General features: G+C 40.9%; 1 pseudogene; it reads left to right on the forward strand.

Moving 5' to 3' along the window:
- The first annotated feature begins 12,620 nt into the window (after window positions 1-12,620).
- On the forward strand, window positions 12,621-12,751 carry LOC113837672 (annotated as a pseudogene).
- Window positions 12,752-19,857: the final 7,106 nt, after the last annotated feature.

The raw sequence follows: 19,857 nt of genomic DNA on the forward strand, positions 1-19,857 counted from the left end.
TGTGTGTGTGTGTGTGTGTGTGTGTGTGTGTGTGTGTGTTTCTGGACTCTCCATTCTGTTCTTTGGATGTGTTTGTCCTTATTCCAGAATATGGTGTCTTGATTACAGGAACACATATGCATGCATGTAAATACATACACACGCACTGCTGTGCTCTTTTGTTAAGACTTAAATTATGATATTTTTCAGAGAAATGATGATTTTAAGTATTTTTGTTCACTGATAGCTACATGTATGTGAAATAATGCAGTTTTGAGAATATGTTATGGATTTTTGTAAATATGGAATGCATTTCTTTGTTCAACCCATGATACTAAAATAAGACCTTGACTTTCATCTCTAGGCAATTTCTCTCTCCCAGCCTGTTATTCTGGAGTTAGGCTGCCCAAAATTAAATCCTAACAGTTGCTATTTACCAGTTACATGAACTCAGAAAAATTTCCTCACTGAGAAATTGGGACAATGATAACACTTGCTTATGTCATAGATTTGTTGGTAAAAATAAAATGAATTAAAGATGTAAATCATTTAGGATGGATATTGGCACAGTAGTTGTTGGTTGTCATCATTATTATCTGAATTGGTTATTCATAAAGTCTCCCATTAAGCTGTTTTCTAAGCTTCTCAAACTCCTTAACAAATAAATCTAACTCATCACCCTCTCCCCAGGTCTCCTGAGGCTACTACTTTCTTTTTTCTTTTTTCTTTTTTCTTTTTTTGTTTTTTGTTTTTTCGAGACAGGGTTTGTCAGTGTAGCTTTGGAGCCTATACTGGCACTTGCTCTGGAGACCAGGCTGGCCTCTAACTCACAGAGATCTTCCTGCCTCTGCCTCCCGAGTGCTGCTGAGGCTACTTCTTGTTTCCACAAATGGCACCAACCACACTTTTGTCAGTTCTCCATACATAAAACCTCAGCTGGCCCTATTCAGCCACCTATTTGTGTAGCACCTACCTCCATGCTAGCTAGCATTCATCCTTTCCTTCACATTCATACAAACTATTGTCTTGATTATTCAATCACTGTGTAGCTGAAATGGGCTGGGGTTTTGTGTGACTCACAGAAGGTCAGGATTTGCTGTAGGGTAGATTCTAAATGTGTAAAAGTCAGGATAAGGAAAGAATAATGAGGAAAGGGCTCTGAGAGGGACCATTACACATGGTAGCTCTCGTCCCACATTCTAGAAATGTTTTTATATAAATTCCATTTGGCTATCTTTCTGTATAGAGCTAAGGTCTTAAAATTATTGCAACTGAATATCTTATTACTGGATTGATAGTTACCCACAGAAAACCTCCAGCAACTATTTCACCCATATACCTGATCTTTTATCTTTGTCTTTTATCGTTTATCTTTTTTTCTGTTTATGGTATGTGTAGAACCATCAAACCATAGCCTTAGCAGAGAACTCTAGTTTTTACATATTAGATTGATACTATGCTGGGTTGGAGAGATGAATCAACAGCTAAGAGTACCGTCTGCTTTTTCAGAGGACCTGGGTTCAATTTCCAACACCTACATAGCAGCTCACAGCTGTCTGTAACTCTAGTTCCAAAGGATCCAACACCCTCACACAGATACCATGCTCTATGAAAGCCCCCATGCTGTATTCATGAGCAAAACCTTGTGTTACCCTGGGAACACAGATGAAATTCCTGTTTTTATATAAAAAAACATTATAATTGTGAGGTGACCTATATTTTTAACTAGTTCTTTATTTTAAAAATGTCCAAAGGGATTGGGCGTTGGTGGTGCATGGCCTTTAAGCCCAGCACTCGGGAGGCAGAGGCAGGTGGATCTTTGTGAGTTCGAGGCCAGCCTGGTCTACAGAGTGAGTTCCAGGACAGGCTCCAAAGCAATACAGAGAAACCCTGTCTCAAAAAAACAAACAAACAAAAAAAGAAAATAGAAGTGTATGTAGTAACTTTTTATGTCAGTTCAATTTTAAAGTAATGTAGCAAGTCTAAAACCTCTCACTGTGATAGGCTAACATGCTTAAATAGCAACAGAATATGGTCCTTTGAAGACAGTTTTAGTAGATTAAAAAAAGGTTTAATTTGAAAATGCATGGGGCTAGAAAGATGGCTCAGTGGTTAAGAATACTGGCTGCTCTTCCAGAGTCCTAAGTTCAATTCCCAGCAACCTCATGGTTCATAACCATCTGTAATGGGGTCTGATACCTTCTTCTGGACTGCAAGCATACATGCAGGCAGCACCCATACATAAAATACATAATTTTTTAAAGAAAATGCACACATAATTAGTTTTTACCTTCTGTAATAAAAACAAGGAAAGAAATACAGCTATAATCCTTAAGGCACCTATGCTTAGGCATAATTGCAGTGCACAGGAATGTTTTTCTCATGTGTTGTTTTGAATGGCAAGGCCTTTCTGGTAGAGCACCCAAAAGAGAATATTTGTAAACCTTGAGACTTTACCTCTGAAGGGCTCATTGTGGGTTTTTTTTTGAGAAAATTTTCCCACAAACACACACTAGTTTTCACATTTGTCTTTGTCTTGTCAGAATCATAATCTGTAGTCACTATTTTGAAATAAAATGGCTACTGGCAATAGTAAATGAAACTTTAAGATTCATGCTTCTTTTTATTTTTCTAAAGAGGAATTTAGTGAGAAAAGCATGGCATACTAGAGGGAGAGGAGTAGAAAAGAGGTTAATTTTATCAACAAGCTGCACTGCTGTTCAAAATGCCAGATGTATTGTTCCTGGATGGCATTGAGGAGGACACACATTGTGCACTGTTCTTGTATTATTTTTTTTTAAAAAAAGAAAACATATTTGTGTCAAGAATCTGTTTCTACCTTAGGACCTCCAAGTACCCTTGATTTTTTAAAAGAATTACATTAGGGCTGGGCTGAGGATGCCAGACAAAAAGATCTGTAGGCTTGAAATGGCACTAATACTGCTGGACATGCTATTCAGAGAGAAATGTACCAGGGATTGTGACTCTCAAAATTATTCTTAACATGTTTTCAAATTGTTTACAATTTCAGGAATATGTTTTAATGCATGCTATGGAACAAACTCAGATCATCAGGCTTGCACAGCAAGTGCTGTTACCTACCACACTATCTTGCTTATGCCCCCTTTACTTTAACAAGTAAAGGTTCTTCTTGGAACAGAAGCCAGGAAAAAGCAGGCCTGAGCACCGCACTGATGACTTAGGTTATATTTCAGTAGCCTAGTCAGTGTCCCCTTTACTCTATAGAATAATCAGGGCCATCTCAATATAGGACTGCCATTGCTGTTAGCAAGAGGACTGGGCAGGTTCAAATGAATAGGTGTTTTATATAGGATGTTCTAAGTTATTCAGCAGGGCATTGAATTCAGATCTCATGCCTAGTCAGGTTGCAGAGGAAGAGTCAGTAAAATAATATAACAATGCTGTCATCAAGGAAGGAGCCTGAAAGTGTCTGGTAGCCCTGTAACAAGCAAGGATAGGGAGGTACTGGGAGCAACTGGTAGCATGTCATTGTGCAGAAACACTAGGGACAGGAAGTTCTTTGGTTTCTCAGTTCACCTGACTGTTGGGAATTGGGATCTTAGGGGCAGCTGGGCCAGGAGTGTCATGTAGATTGGCCAGAAGGGTTTCTCTTGATCTTCTGGAACCCTTTATACATTGTATTAGTTAAGGTCTATTGCTGTGATGGAACACCGTGATCAAAAGTAACTTAGGGAGGGAAGGGTTTGTTTCACTTCCATTTCCATATTACAGTTTATCTTCAAAGGAAGTCAGAGCAGGAACCTGGAGACAGGTTATGAAGCACGTGCTATGGGGGAGTATTGTTTATTGGATTGCTCAGCCTGCTTTTTTAAACACCCAGGACTACCTGCTAGGGGTGACACCACCCAAAATGGACTAGACCCTCCTATATCAATCACTGATTAAGGAAATGCACTCACAGGCTTGCCTACAGGCCAGTCTTACGAAGGCATTTTCTCGATTGTGATTTCTTCTCAAACATGTCTAGGTTTGTGTCAAGTTGACAAATAACCAATAGCACACACATCTTTCACTAATGTCATCATTAAAGACATGTTACCCTAAAGAGAAATCAAACAACAGTACTTATAATTGGAATGTCATGAGCTATTGCTCTATCAACTTTAACCTGCTGGAATATGCTCATAATTGCAAAGAGATGTTTAACATCTTATTTTGCTTGGTTTCTGAAAAAAATAAAAAAACAAGGACTCACCCACCCTGCATCACCATGTCTAGCCCTCTTTCTAGAAGTCTAAGGCTTCTGTGTGTTTTATCTAAGAATGTTTAGTTAGGAGCTTACATATTTACATGACACAGCCCTCACCATGAGCACCTAATGCCCTTGGTATGTAAACCCAGAAATAGCTTGTATTTGCTATTGAAGGAAAATACTGACACTTTGTATCTCTTTTGCCTCTCCCTTTTTTCCTTTCCTCCCCTTCTCTTTCTGCCAGTTAATGTCCTTAATGATCTCATGAGTGGTGTGTGATCTCCCTGATACAGAAACCAATATCTACTTGCTTTAAAGTCCCTATTCCCAGGTACTATACACAACATTTTTAAAAATTTTTATTTTATTTTATTTTATTAGTTCAAATTAGGAACAAGCTTGCTTCAGATGTCAATCCCTTCTCCCTCTCCTTCCCCTTCCCCACAACATCCCACCTGCCCCTAGCCATCCCCCTCCACTCCCCAGGCAGGGTAAGGCCCTCAAAAGGGGCTCCTCAAAGTCTACCACATCATCCTGGCCCAGACCTAGGCCCTTCCCCATGTGTCCAGGTCAAGAGAGCATCCCTTCACATGGGATGGGCTCTCAAAATCCCTTCTTTTTTTTAAGACCTTACATATTTAATACACTGTGTTACCCCTGTACAAATGGAAAAAATTAAGTTCAACATTTCTAGACCAATATGGCTGTTAATTTTTGTACAATGCCAACTCAACACGTATACCCAACTTTTTTTTCTGTGCAATTACTGGGTGGTAGGGTGGGAGGCCTCATTCTGTCTGTATTATTGGCGCTCTGTATCACGTGAGAGTAGGTAGTCACTTCAAAGCTTCATGCGTCAGAGCTTCTCTTACTTCCAAAGCATCTGAAGCCAAATACAGAAAACAACCCTGTGCATCTTGTCCATGATAGAAACCTCTATACTTGATGTGCTGTCCGTGGTCACTCAAACGGTAGTACTAGTATCATTTGCCTGCTTTTGTGTGTATGATTACTCTCCAGTAGGAGAGGTAGAGTCTGAATTCTTTTTTTTTTTTTTTTTGAGACTGAAAGGATCACCTTTTTGTCTCTGTCTGATTGTCTTAACCAAGTGATATCTTCCTCATATGCTTCCATTTGTGATGTCAGATGCCAATAGATTATATGAATGGGGCAATTTGATTTTGCATTTTTAGCCTTCCAAATCTGAAAACCCAGTAAGTCTATTTTTTTCTATGAAAGCATCCACAGTCAGAGATTTTGTTATAGCAACAGAAAATGGGCTAGTATGCCTGTATTCCTTTTTGCATCTTTAGTGTTCACTAAAAAACAATCGATACCTGTTAATCTCCTGTTCTTGCCCTTTGGACTTGATTCTATTTATTGCAGCCATTGGATCTCTGCTGTGCTGCTGAGCTTCTTGGCTCTCTCTCACATTTCTTCTTTGGGTAAAGGACAGATAGTGGGTATCCCCAGACTATAATTAGTTGAAAAAGGTTAGGTGGCTTGGTAGTCTGGGGACAACTCAACTAAATATAACAGTCTCACCACTGGAAGGCTCTCCTGGCAACAAGAGATGGCTAGTTCAAACTCTGTATCCTCCATTACTAGGAGTCTTCACTAGGGGTCACTCTCATAGTTTCTAGGAAGTTCCCACTGCAGTAGGCTTCCAAGAGTCTGAATTCTTATGGGTGAGTAACAGACTCATAGAAAAAAATCTGTAGTGATCAGATGTGCAGAGGACATGGAAGCATGAGGTCTGTGTGTCTACCACACAGTGAAGAAAGCTGGAAGGACAGACTTCAGCACCCAATCACCAGTTTACCTTAGGAAGCCCTACTTTTAGCTGTGGAGATTTCACATAAGTAGCAGATCATACTATGAATAGTGTACACTGTGCATATTAGCTTCTCACATCTTATCTTCTGAAATCTTCAGTGAAATCAAGTCTTTTTTCCATGAATATTTGTCTGTCTGGAGACAGGCTGTCATGTAATTGACACTGGCTTCAAATTTGCCATGTAGGTGAAGATGAGCTTGAGCTTCAGATCCTCCTACCTCCTACCTCTACTGGGATTGCAGGCATATGCCACCACATTCTGTCGCCTTGCTTTCCAGGAGCCTTGAAATTCCAGCCCATCTCTGGGCTCTTGGAAAGATGATTTCAGTTCTTATGCTTATACCTCATGTTTTCTGTATTGTAGACACTGCCATTGACATATGAATCTCCCTACTTCTTTATAGGGCCACAGTAAAGCTTGGAATATCTCAGGTATTCTTTTGGTTGATCTTTGTAGCTTTGACAAATAAAATACAGACTATTGCTCAGCACTAAATTTGTTTTCTATTTGTTGCTGCAGAATTTTGAAAGTTATATATTATATAAACAGCAGTGTATAGATTTTAAGTGTACCAACCAATGAGTTTTGGCAAATAGGTCCATTACTTTGGCCCAAGACCCCCTTATAAGCATAGTAGTCCTTCTCAGCCTTCTAGGCCCTAAGACAGGAAGCAGAAGTTTTAAGACACAATGAGTATTATGCTAGAGGCTTGGGACAAACTGACTACATTGCTAATTTGAAAGCTAAGTTTTAAGCTCAAAGACTATCAGGAGCTAGTTCTCAAGTGAAGCAGCATGCATTTTGGTAAGATAATAGTTACTTTACTGAGGCACACCAATGCTTTCCAAATATTGATATAGCCAAGTACTTTGGATTACATTATCATTTAAAGGCCATATTTATACAAGGGTGGTGATAACTCTTTTTTTCTTTTGGATTTTTTGAGACAGAGTTTCTCTGTGTAACTTTGTAGACCAGGCTGGCCTCGAACTCACAGAGATCAGCTTGCCTCGGCCTCTGGAGTGCTGGGATTAAAGGTGTGTGTCACCACCCCTGGCTAACTTTTTTCATATGGGAAGAAAGCTAGTTGGTCTTTCTTCTGTGTTTGCAGATTAGCTGTTCATGGATCAGAAATGCCTCTGCCTCCCGAGTGCTGGGATTAAAGGCATGTACCATGACACCTGGCTGGCCTGCTTCATTCAAAATATGAATTTATTGAATCATCCTTGAAGTATTTTTGAGGGTGGTATTGATTTCTCCTCACTATTGCAAAGAATTTAAGCCAATTCAGAAGATTGTAACAGGTGAGAAGTGGGTTATGAGAACAATAACTAAATAAAAATATGGTCTTCAGGGACTAGAGAGATGGCTTAATCTTTAAAAGCACATACTACTGTTATAGAGAACCAAGTTCCTTTCCCAGAACCCACATATGGTGTCCTATAACTGCCTGTAACTTCAGCTCCATGGGATCCAACACCTTCTGGAATCTGTGCATCTGTTCACATATGATGTATGCTCAGCAGACACATGAACACATAAATCAAAATAAGAATTTTTTAAAATATGGTCTCTGGACCAGCATGGCTCACTTGGACACTTTTAGAACTGTAAATACTCATGTCGTTTGACCCAGACCTGCTAAGTCAGTAACTTTTGGTTGTGAAGCCCAGCAATACACTGTTTTGTTTTAAAGTGTTGGAGAGCAAGCGCTGGGCTTTGACAAGTACTCTACCATTGAGCTACATACCCAGCCCTTGTTTTTGTTTATTGTTTTTGAGGCAGAGTAAGTCTGTGCAGCCTAGGCTGACCTCAGACCTACCATCTTCCTGCCTCTGTCTTCCAGTGCTGGAATTACAGGCCTGTACAACCATGCTGGGCTTACAATCTGTTTTTTAAATAAGACTTCAAGGGTTTTTATAAGTGGTAAAACTCAGGAATAATTATAGTAGAATCCCCCACTCTCTAGAAAATTATTAGGAGGTTACTAAATTATTATAAGAAGTATATTTTACTGAGGTACATAATTCAAGTAGATATTGATTTACTCTACTCTGGTCAGAGAGAATATGGGTATAACCTTGCAATTCTGAGCTATTTCCTGCTTAGATATTTATTTTTAAAATGAAATATCCTAGGGATGAGTATGTAATCCAATAGTAGAATGCATACCTAGTATACAGAAGGCCCTGGGCTTGATCCCCAGCAAAACACACACGCACATGCGCGCGTGCGTGTGCGCGTGCGCGTGCACACACACACACATACACACACGCGCGCACACATGCGCACGATAATAATTAACCATTAATAATTATTACATGGAACTAAAAATCACAAATAAATACTAGAAATCCCATATGATAGCCAAAGCAATAATATTCAGTAGCCAAAAGAGGTTTACAGCAATTAATGCTTTGTTGGTCATGAGAAAAGAGATGAACTCCTAACCTGCAGCCTTTGCCCATTCCTCTAGCTCCCAGTATGTGCATGTTTGTTCTGGCACACATATACACAGACTCTATATCTTCCACAAGTCTCTCATAACCTCCCCCCCAGAAGTTCCTAGCAAGAATTCTTCTGGTAGCAATTTAACATAGTTCCCAACTCCCTTGCCTCCAAAATACCATTACCTTTTCTCTTCCACTCTCTAATCCCCATAGAATTTGCTCCATTTCCATTGTCCACCTTACTCACTTCTTGAAGTCCTGAAATTCTTTCTACCTGAATTATGCATTTATGTAACCAGAACCCAAGAACTTGCATATTCCAGATTAAAAGACTGTATTAGGAAGTCAAGAAGGTAAGGGCATAACATAACTCTTTTCAAGTATAGCAAAGGATGCAACATACTCATTTGTCTGACTCAACAGAGCCCTTTCCTCTGAAATTTCATGGTTTTGAAATTTTGAAAGTGCCAATAACATGCTAAATTGATTTCTCAGCATTTTCTTTTTTGTGTGAATTGTACATGGGTCTGATTAAGCTCTGAGTTTAATACTGGTAAGGATTATTTACTGATCTTCATAGTGACTCTAATGCACTTGGATTTTGCTTTGAAAAAATGTTGTAGTTGCTAGAAAGAAAAAGAAAGTTATGTTATTTCTTGCTGTTGTCTTTCATCATGATCCACTGCACTAAAGCAGTTAGTTATCCTAAAGTATTGAGGGAATTGAAATTTATCTCTGTGCTGTAAGAAATTGTAACAAAAAGTTTAGTGACTTTATAAAATGGCTTATTCTTTGGAGCAGTTAAATGAAAACTGTGAGCTAGGAATATGTGATATTTCTTTTTTTGGAAGTTGGGTTTTGAGATAGGGTTTCTCTATGTAGCTTTGGAACCTGTCCTGGAACTCAATCTGTAGACCAGGCTGGCCTCAAACTCACAGAGATTTGCCTGCTTCTGCCTCCCAAGTGCTGAGATTAAAGGCGTGCACCACCAACGCCTGGCAATATGTGATATTTCTGAATGCAAGTAATATATCTGGGTTGAGAATGTAGCTCAGTGGTAGAGTTGCTTGGCTAGCACATGTGAGGTCCTAGATTCAGTTCACAGCATCAGACCCTCACCAAAGCCAATATACTGTCCTCAGTAATGAAAAAGTCTAGGTTTGGTCAAATTAATTAAGTTTATACAATATTGAAGTTCTGTGAAATTTCAGGAATTAACTTTTTTCCTCACATATATTCACATATGCCATTACCCAGTCTGAATTTTCCACCTTCTGCCCCTCGCTGATAGGTCTCTCATCTCACTTCCCTGCTCCCAGGAGAATATCAGACACTAGAAGAAATCATACTTGATTGAGTGTCAGAATAAAAGGATTTAGAATCCTCCCACATCTTCTATGATACTGGTTGGGTTACTTGCCTTTTAAGAGTTTCCATTTATTTAATATGGAACTATAACTTCCCTTAAAATGATAGGTGCTAGTTAGGAAGTTCCCTACATGTATCATTTCATGTAATCATGACAACACATTTATTATTGCTGGCAATTTCTTAATCCCCTTTTGAATTTAGGTCTACTTGAATGTCATGGGCAGGACTTGAACTCATAATCTTCCTGCTTCTTAATTCCCAAGTGCTGGGATTACAGGCATGTACCACCACACTAACAAACAGAAGCTGACATAATTATTTTAATATGTATTTAATGTATATGTGTTTGTATATGCATGTGAGTGCTTGCACACATTCCACGGTACATATGTAAAAGTCAGAGGACGACTTACAGGTGTGGGTTCTTTTTTTTGTACATGTTAACTAGTTTATTATATGGCCTGGCAGAGTAGGGAGACTAAGAGAGAAGAGGAACAGGGGTAATGGCTGACCACCATAGCCAGTCACCATAGAGAGGCAGAGAGAGTGCGTAGGTGAGAGAGAGAGTAGAGAGGAAGCAGAGAGGGAGTAGAGAGGAAGCAGAGAGAGTGAAGCAGGAAAGTTGGAGCTTTTAAAGGGAAGACTTGCATGCGCACTGAGGTTCCACGCATTCCCAGAGTCCTCATGTGTGGCAGGTGATGTGGTGATGACATAGCATGTTTTCTTGTGTGTGCCCTGCAGGGGGCAGGGTCTGTCTCTTAAAGAAGTAGAGCCGCCGATCAGCGTCAAAGCCTGAACCTTTCATTCCCACCTCTACTTATTATTTTTAAAAGGTGGGGTGTTAGACATGGCAGGTTAAGGAATAAGGGCGTCAAATTCTCAAGACTGCTTCCTGCTGACGTGGGGGATGTTGACCATCTTTGGGGGACCCGAGAAGGTTGGGGTGCTGCCATGTCCTGGCGTAGCTGGTTGTTTCATTGCAGTCCAGGCTATACAGAACTCCCTGACACCTCTTAGACCTGTTTGTTTGGATCCAGTTCAGCTCCCTGGAACTTACAAGGATCCTTAGAGTTTGTGGAAACATAAGTATTAGACACATTAGCAGCATATTTATGTTAGAAGCAACTTGGTTGAAAGCATTACCATTTTAAAATTGACATTTTTTTAGGACAATGAAAAACATCTTAATCTCGACCTAGTAGTTATGATCCTATAGTGGTATTGTAGAACTGACTATGAACAGTAGAATGAAAATTAGAGAAATCAGGAACATATTTCATTCTTTTTAATGTCTCAACTCACTTTATCATCACTTAAGCCTTTTTATCCTCAGACCTTAATAACTTTAATTCATACACCCTACATTTTTACCATCTTAGACCTTCCATTCTCAGACCTTCATAAACTTGCATTTATCCACCGTGTTAGACCTTTCCATCCTCAGATCTTTGTAACTACATTCTCAGACCTTCATAATTTCCATTTATCCACCATGTAAGACCTTTCCATCCTCAGATCTTCATAACTACATTCTCAGACCTTCATAACTTCCATTTATCCACCATGTTAGACCTTTCCATCCTCAGACCTTCATACATCTTATGCTTTCCTATCTTCACATAGATAACCCTAAAATACCTGTTCTTGGAATCTGTTTTGCTTTAAGCTGGCAAGACTACCAGTTGTCAAAAGCATCAGAGTTCTTGAGAAGGATAAGATTTTACCTGAATCAATGATTAAAGAATAACAGAGACTTGCCAGCAGTCTGCATGGACAGCCACCCCCAAGGTCCTCCATCCATAGTAGTGGGCTGCAGGACATTTGCCTTCTTGCTGATAGCATGTGACCTGTGGATTACAGACTATAGGAAGACTCGCCTACCGTTGGCCCAAGCAAAGCAGGGAAAGTCGATTCCACTGTCATCTTCTCCAAGGTCTGGAGTACCTTGTAGCAGTTGAGGTGAAGGGCAGGGTTGCTCACTGACTAGCGTTGTCACTGACTCGAGGTGATGTTTCTTCGGTGCCCATCAGTCTTCTTGGAGGAAATGGGGTAAAGCCAGCAGCTGGCCTATCTCTCTGTTATAAAAAGCTTTTTAACAAAACATTGTAAATTTCATATTCTCTAGATCTCTGAGCATTTGAGGGCTGTCTGTTTAGTATCTTAGCAGTTAAAAGTTTGCCTTTAGTTAGAGAAAAATTCCTTTTTGTAATAAAAGCTGTACCTTTGTAAACGGCTTACAGGATGGACTGAGTGGTATAAATATTTTGTTAGTTTGAAATAGACCTTTGTGATTTTAAACTTTCATCATCATTTAAAGACACATGAGTTAGATTTAAGTTGTATAGACTTAGCTTATACTTTAAGTATAGTTAAATTAGACCTTTATGACTTTAAATGTTTACCATCATTTAAAGATACATAGCAATTTCGAAATATGAGACTTAGCACAGTTTAATTTAAGTTGCATATAGAGCTAGATAAGTATAAAGTTAAATTACAGGTACAGAGACAAGCAGGACTGGATAACAGTAAAGGGGGACTAGAATGCAATCTCTGATCTGTACATTGTAGCAAACAGACAGGAGATTTAAAGGGACAGAGTAGACTTAAACAGAGGGCCCTGGAAAGGCACAGTATTTAGTAAACAAGCCATGAACAACAGAGCCAGTGAAAGAAGAAATCACAGACAAAAAATAAAATAAAATAAAAAGCAGAAAGATCTGGCAGAAATCAAAAATCTGGCAGACAGTGCTCGCTTCGGCAGCACATATACTAAAATTGGAACGATACAGAGAAGATTAGCAGTCTGCATGGACAGCCATGCATGGACAGCCATGCGCAAGGATGACATGCAAATTCGTGAAGCATTCCATATTAAAAAAAATATTGCAAACAGGTTTGCTGGCATAGGCCGGTGGAGTGGGCGTGTCTACAGGTAGGTCACATGACCAAAATGGAGGGCCCCCCCCCAGGTTAGCCCACATGGCCAAGATGGCGGCGACGGTAAGCTGCTTTTTTTGTTTGTTTACCTGCTTGTTGGCTGCAACTAGAAAGGTTCCTCTATGCATTTCCCATGGGTGAGGCAAGTGGAAAACCGGCAAAAAGCTCCTCTCCGGATGCATGTCTTCATGTGGGAGTTGCCAGGGGCCTAGCCCCGAAGGGGACACAGCTGTCCCCAAAACTGAAAAAGGAACCAGCGGTCTGAACTGAAAAAGCAAAAAAGCACCGCTCCTGGAGCGGGATCCCATGCCTGACCCTCAAGAAATGCATCCAACAAGTGAAAGAAGAAATAAAAAGCAAGATGTCTGGTGGCAGTGCTTGCCTGTGCAAGTCACTGAACTGAGTGGGCAGGCCTAAGCTAGGTCACGTGGTTAAGATGGCACATGACCAAGATGGTGGCCCCCAGGTTAGCCCACATGGCCGAGATGGCGACCCCCGTAAGCACATTCTCAATTGCCAGAAGAAGTTTTTCTCCATGAAGTCAAACCTCATTCGTGTGGAAAAATGAAAACCAGCAAACAAAAAACTCTCAGAGCGTCTCAAGGAGACATTGCCAACCAAGAAGAAACACGGTCAGAGATAGAACAAACAAGAATGAGGGACATTCCAAGGTGAAAGAAATTTCCCACTGGGAGGCAGAACTCCGCTCATTTACCTACTCGCTGGCAGTAACCGAAAGATCCCGTAAAATATATTTCCCGTGGGCAAGGCCAAAATTGGCACAGATTGCTTTGTCTGAGAGCACGCAGTAGAAAGCCCGAAAGAGGCTCAGCAGTCCGTAACCAAAAAAATGTACCCAGTAGACCAAAAGGCAGTGAACTCCAAAATGCAGTGCTGGGTGTGCCCCATGGAAAAAGTTATGGGTATCTTACCGGATTGCAGTGAACAGGCAGATGAGTTCCAGAGATCCTTAGTTGGAAAAGCTGCGAGTTGAAGTGTACAGAGTTCCAGAATCTCAGGCTGCTGCAGGTAGGAGGAAGTGTCAGAAAAAGCTGAGATGGACGTGGGTTATGAGTTCAGATTTTAGGATCCCCAAAATTTCCCGTGCCCCTGGCAGGACAAGTTAGAGAGAAAGCCTATCCCGCCAGCAAGCTGCAACAGAATTTACAGAGAGAGCCTAAACCAAGTCGGGCGCCAATGTTATGTTTTTATTTAAAAAGAGGAAAAGAGAAAGATGCAAGGTGAGACATGTTAACTAGTTTATTATATGGCCTGGCAGAGTAGGGAGACTAAGAGAGAACAGGAACAGGGGTAATGGCTGACCGCCATAGCCAGTCGCCATAGAGAGGCAGAGAGGGTGTGTAGGTGAGAGAGAGAGAGTAGAGAGGAAGCAGAGAGCTAGGTGTGAGTTCTTGCCTCCCACCTTGTTGATGTAGGGTCTGTTTTGTTTCTGCTGCTGGACTGCATACTCCAGATTATCTGGGCTCATGAACTTCTGGGCAACTCTTCTGTCTCTGCCTCCCATCTTGACATAGGAATGCAGAGATTACAGATGAAAACTGCTACATTGTTTTCTGTTTTTGTTTTTTATGTGAGCTCATATCTATAATTCCAGCACTCTAGAGGTAGAGGCACAATGATCATCAAAATTTAAGGTTATCCTTGACTACACAGTGAGTCTGAAGCCAATTTGTGCTACATGAGATTTTGTTTCAAAAGGAAGGAAGAGAAACCTTAAACTTGTTAGTTGTCCTTTACAATGTTTCCCATTCCCTTTATTCCTTTTTTATGGCTTTAGCTAGTCAATCTGCATCCTTTGGAGCCTTAACATATTGCTGTATTATAGTCATTACTATTTTTTGAGACAGCATTTTATTATGTAACCTTGGCTGGCTTGGAATTCACTATGTGGACCAGGCTGGCCTCTAACTCTCAGAGATCCATCTGCCTTTGCCTCCCAAGTGTTGGGATTATGTCACCATGCTTGGGCCTGTCATTATTACTATCATCATCATAATCATCATGATCATCATCTATTCTATTAGTTCATTTTTGCCACTATATTGAAACACTAGACACAGGCTACTTTCTAAATAAAAAAACATTTTTGGCTCATGGTTCTGGAGACAAATAATCAAGGAGCCGCATATAGTAATAATCTTTCTGGTAGTATATCAAGATGGCCAGAACTTGATGGAGCAAGAGACAGGGAGCACATGTGTATGTTTCTTATACAAAGTCACAGAGTCAGGCAGGTATCGGTGTTGCACACCTTTAGTCCCAGCACTCTGGAGGCAGAGGCTGGCGGATCTCTGTGAGTTCCAGGCCAGCCTGGTCTACAGAACAAGTTGCAGGACAGGCTCTAAAGCAATACAGAGAAACCCTGTCTTGAAAAACCAAAAAGAGTCACAGAGTCTAATATTTGGGACTCCACTAAATTGATCTTAATCAAATCCTTATCACCTCATGAAGACCCCAACTCTTAAAATAATTGGGTTTAATTTACACAGTTGTGTGTATGTGTGTATTGTATGAATGTGTGCACATGTGTGTGCTTATGCACTCTCCTATGTGTTCATACATGGAAGCCAGAGGACCTCAGAATGGAGTTTTACTTTAGATATGAGAAGCCTTGGGGCACACTGAAACCAATCCAAATCATTGTACCTCTTTGTCCTATGAATTGTGTTTCTGTGCTTCCATGGGAAGTTTCCACAGGTCTGTCAATCAAAGACAAAGGGCCATGATCATTTACTGTCAATTGGTGTCATTTGTGGGGGCTGCTCTACTGGGAGCCATGGTGGGAGCATTTTTCAAGACATGAAGACTCTGAGAAATCAACATGAACCCTCACTAGATTGATTCCGGCTGTGAGGTACATGGTCAAGGGCCAGTGTCCATGAGCAGGTAAGGCTATACAGTGCAGGGTAGTGTTCCACACTACAGTAGATTAGCAGTAGATGCTTGGAAAGTGCTGCTTGTTTGCTTATAATATGTCATTTGACTGGCCTTTTGCTTCTGCTACTGTGTAATAGAATGTCTCAGAACTGAGCAGTGTGTGATGCTGCTTTCTTTCTCAGAATTTTGTGCATTTTCTAGGTTACTGGCTAGTTTTAAGTGTGAAGCTGACACAAGCTAGAATCATCTGAGAGGAGGGAACCTTGATTCCGTAAGATTTGGCTGTAAGAAGGCCTGTGGGGTATTTTCTTAATATTTGATGGAGAAGGGTCCAGCCTATTGTGAGTGGTACCAGTCCTGGGCTTGTAACCCTGCATTCTATAAGAAAGTAGTCTGAGCAGACCCTATCCCAAAGGACACGATAGACTCTGATGACACCCTATGGAAGGCCTCACCCTTCAGGGGGAGCAGAAAGGATATATGATAGGTAGGGTTTTAGTTGGGGAGGGTTTTAGGGGAGGTGGGGAGGGAGAGGGAATTGGGATTGACATGTAAAACAATCTTGTTTCTAATTTAAAAAAAGAAAGTAGGCTGAGCAAGTCAGTAAGCAGCACCCCTTCATGGCCTCTGCCTCCAGGATCCTGCCAGGCTTGAGTTCCTATTCTGACTTCTTTCTTTTTTTTCTATCCTGACTTCTTTCAATGATGCACAGTGATACTGAAGTATAAACATAATAAGCCTTTCATTCTTGACTTGTTTTTTTTGATCATGGTGTTTTATCACAGTAGTAGAAACACTAACTAATACACTGGGCTTAGCTTGGTTGTTTTTCTCAATTGGGATTTCTCCTGGGAGGGCAGCAGTGACAGGACTGGGGCAGTAGGTAGTACCTGTTTGCTCTAACTTTCAGCAAGACCTGTGGATTGGCCTTTTCACAATGTTAGGGGAGTTCCTAAGAAGGTAGTGTTCTAATACTCCCCCTCCCTTTTAAATATAGGAAACTGAAGCTCCCACAGCTTGAATAAGATGTTAGGCCACAGGGGCCACAGTAGTGATCATCCTTGTCCAGGTATTGCCACAGGATAGTAGGAAGTAAGAAAACATGTCTTAGTACCCACATTGGATCTGACATACAGTAGATATTCAGTAATCCTTCATGAGCTGTGTAGTCACTTTGTATAACACAATGTACTTTGTATAACACAATGCAGCCTTCAAAGGTGAAGGCTACAAGAGGAAATAGGATACAGTTTCTGTCCTTAAGAAGCATGTATCCTGTAGTTCAAGTCCCTGTGCTCATCCCCCAGCACAAAAATCATAAACGAAACTTCTGTCCTGTCCAATAAACTGAAAAGGGAGACAGTGAGAGGGAACCATGGAGGTAGAGCTTCCTGTGCTTGAGAACGTCTGAAAAGAGTGCTGGTCCTGGGGTTTGTTGTTGTTGTCTTGCCCAGCAAGCATAGGGCCCTGGGTTTAATTCCCAGCATAACAAAAGATACTTGGCCAGGTCTATAATTCAAGCTATTCGGGAAGCTGAAGCAGGAGAATTACATGTCCAAGGCCTTCCTGGGCAACTTAGTAAGACTCTGTATTAAAATAAAAAGTTATTTGTTAAAAAGGCTGGGGATTTAGGTCAATGATAGCATGATCTGGCATGCATAAAATGCTCTGAGTTCAGTTCCCAGTACCACAAATAAATACATTTTTTAAAGACTGAGGGAAGGCTACCAATGCATAGTAAAGAGGGCAAATGGCTATGAGGATTACAACATTGTGGCCCTGAAGGGCCTGAAACTTGCTATGTACAAGCTCAAAGAGATCCACTTGCCTCTGCCTGCTGAATGCTGAGATTAAAGACTTTGTAACACTTTACCCAGCAAGTTGGTTGTTTTTAAGGACACTTGGGATACAGAGTTAGGATGCTCAACAAATAGGAGATTTACATCAATGGAACATAATATTTATGACCATTTATTCTTCATCTTTAAGTGCTTCTGATCTATATTGTGCTGGGAGCTCAGAGATGACAGCTTACATGACAAGGGTACAATAAACAGATTCTGTCTTGTGATCATAGCATGCATGAGGGACGTACTGGAGTAAGTGACTGAAAACTCTGTAAATTTACTTGATATCCCATCTGCAAGGCTCTTGGGTCACAGGCAGGGCTCTAGAATTGGTTTAAAACAGTGGTTCTATGCTAGGAGCTTGTTAGAAACCGACTGTCTCCCTTTTCATCCCAGTCCATTGAAACTCAGGAAAGCAAGCAGCATTCTGCTTTTATAACCCCTAACCTAGAGAACTGTTGGCTAGGATGCACATGAGAATCTGGTGTGGAACTTGTTTTTTTTTGTTGTTGTTGTTGTTGTTTTTGTTTTGTTTTCGTTTCTTGAGACAGGGTTTCTCTGTATTGTTTTGGAGCCTGTCCTGGAACTAGCTCTGTAGACCAGGCTGGCCTGGAATTCACAGAGATCTGCCTGCCTCTGTCTCCGAGTGCTGGGATTAAAGGCATGCACCACCAATGCCTGGCAAGTATATTATTTCTTTAGAAAGTGTTTCCTGCCAGGCATTGGTGGAGCACAGCACTCAGAAGGCAGAGGCAGGCAGATCTCTGTGAGTTCGAGGCCAGTCTGGTCTCCAGAGCGAGTATCAGGATAGGCTCCAAAGCTACACAGAGAAACCCTGTCTCAAAAAAAAAAAAAAAAAAAAAAAGAAAGAAAGTGTTTCCTGACATTGGTGTTCATGATGTTCTCCTATGATTCCTCTGGCTTAACTTTTTATTAGTACATCTGATCAAGTCCATAGACATTTCATTTGGTTTTTGTCTCTCCTTACCTTGGGATGCATCTAGAGGTCTCTTGTCAGCCTCTGGAGGTTTATCAGTAGTCAAAAGGTAGAAGCTGGAAATGAGTTATTTAACTTTTCTTTAAATGGGTTGTTCTTGAAATGTTTGTACCATTAAATAGGAGAGACATATGCTGCAAGGAATAAGGGGGGTTGGGACCATACGTGTCTTAAACCAGTGTTATAGTTACTGTTCTGTTACTGTGAAGAGACACCATGACCAAGGCAACTCATAAAGTAATTGGGAACTTGCTTACAGTTTCAGAGAATTAGTACATGATCATATCATGGTGTGAAACTGTCAAGCATGACACTGAAGCAGTAGCTGAGAGCATTATATCTGGATCCACAGGCAGCGGGATGGAGGGAGGGAGAGAGGAAGGGAGGGAGGGAGGGAGAGACAGACAGACAGACAGACAGACAGACAGACAGACAGACAGACAGACACTGGGCCTAGTGTGGGATTTTGAAACCTCAAAGCCCACTCCTAGTGGCAAGCCTCCAGCAAGGCCACACCTCCTCCAACAAGGCAACACCTTCTAATCTTTCCCAAACAGTTCTAAATGGAACCAAACATTCAAATATATGTGCCTATGGGGGCCTGTCTCACTCAAACCACCACATCTAGTGAAATTTCAATCCTGATTGAACTCCCATATTCTTTTCTTTATTTGACCCAGAGTCACTAAACTTGAGGGAAGAGAATCACAGGTGTGAGCTGCCAGGTATCTCCACCATTCCTGTACAGTAGAGTAGCAATCCAATATGCCTATGGAGTGCCTAATGTGTGCTATGTGACTTAGCTATGTACTAAGAACTGAACTCATACTTGTTTGTTATGGGTATCAGAGATTGGACCCAGGGCCTTGCACATGCTAGGCAATCATTTTACCAATGAGTTATTCCCACAACTAAACTGTATTTAATTTGGATTAATTTATATTTAAATAGTTATGTGTAGTTCATGGCTGCCAAATGGATAGCAACAGAGATTCCAGGTTACCCATGTTAGGCTGTTTGTTATTGGTGAGGCAAAGCTGAATTGTTTGCTTCAGCCAGCAGGAACCCAAATTGTTCCCAGAGTCCTATGGCTTTCACCCATTCTCCACCCAGCATCAGTTTCTAAGATATTTCCAAACCATCTGTCTGAGAAAGAAACAAATAATACTCATGCCTTTACTTCTTAAGGACTGAGATTAAAGGCATTTGCTACCACCATGCCTGGTTGCAGTTGATCCATAGTAACTGCTTGATTGTCACCTCTATTATAATGAAGCTGCTGAGTGACCATGACCCTGACCAT

This window comes from Cricetulus griseus, chromosome X (assembly GCF_003668045.3).
Source record: "Cricetulus griseus strain 17A/GY chromosome X, alternate assembly CriGri-PICRH-1.0, whole genome shotgun sequence".
In the NCBI taxonomy this organism is placed as follows: domain Eukaryota; kingdom Metazoa; phylum Chordata; class Mammalia; order Rodentia; family Cricetidae; genus Cricetulus; species Cricetulus griseus.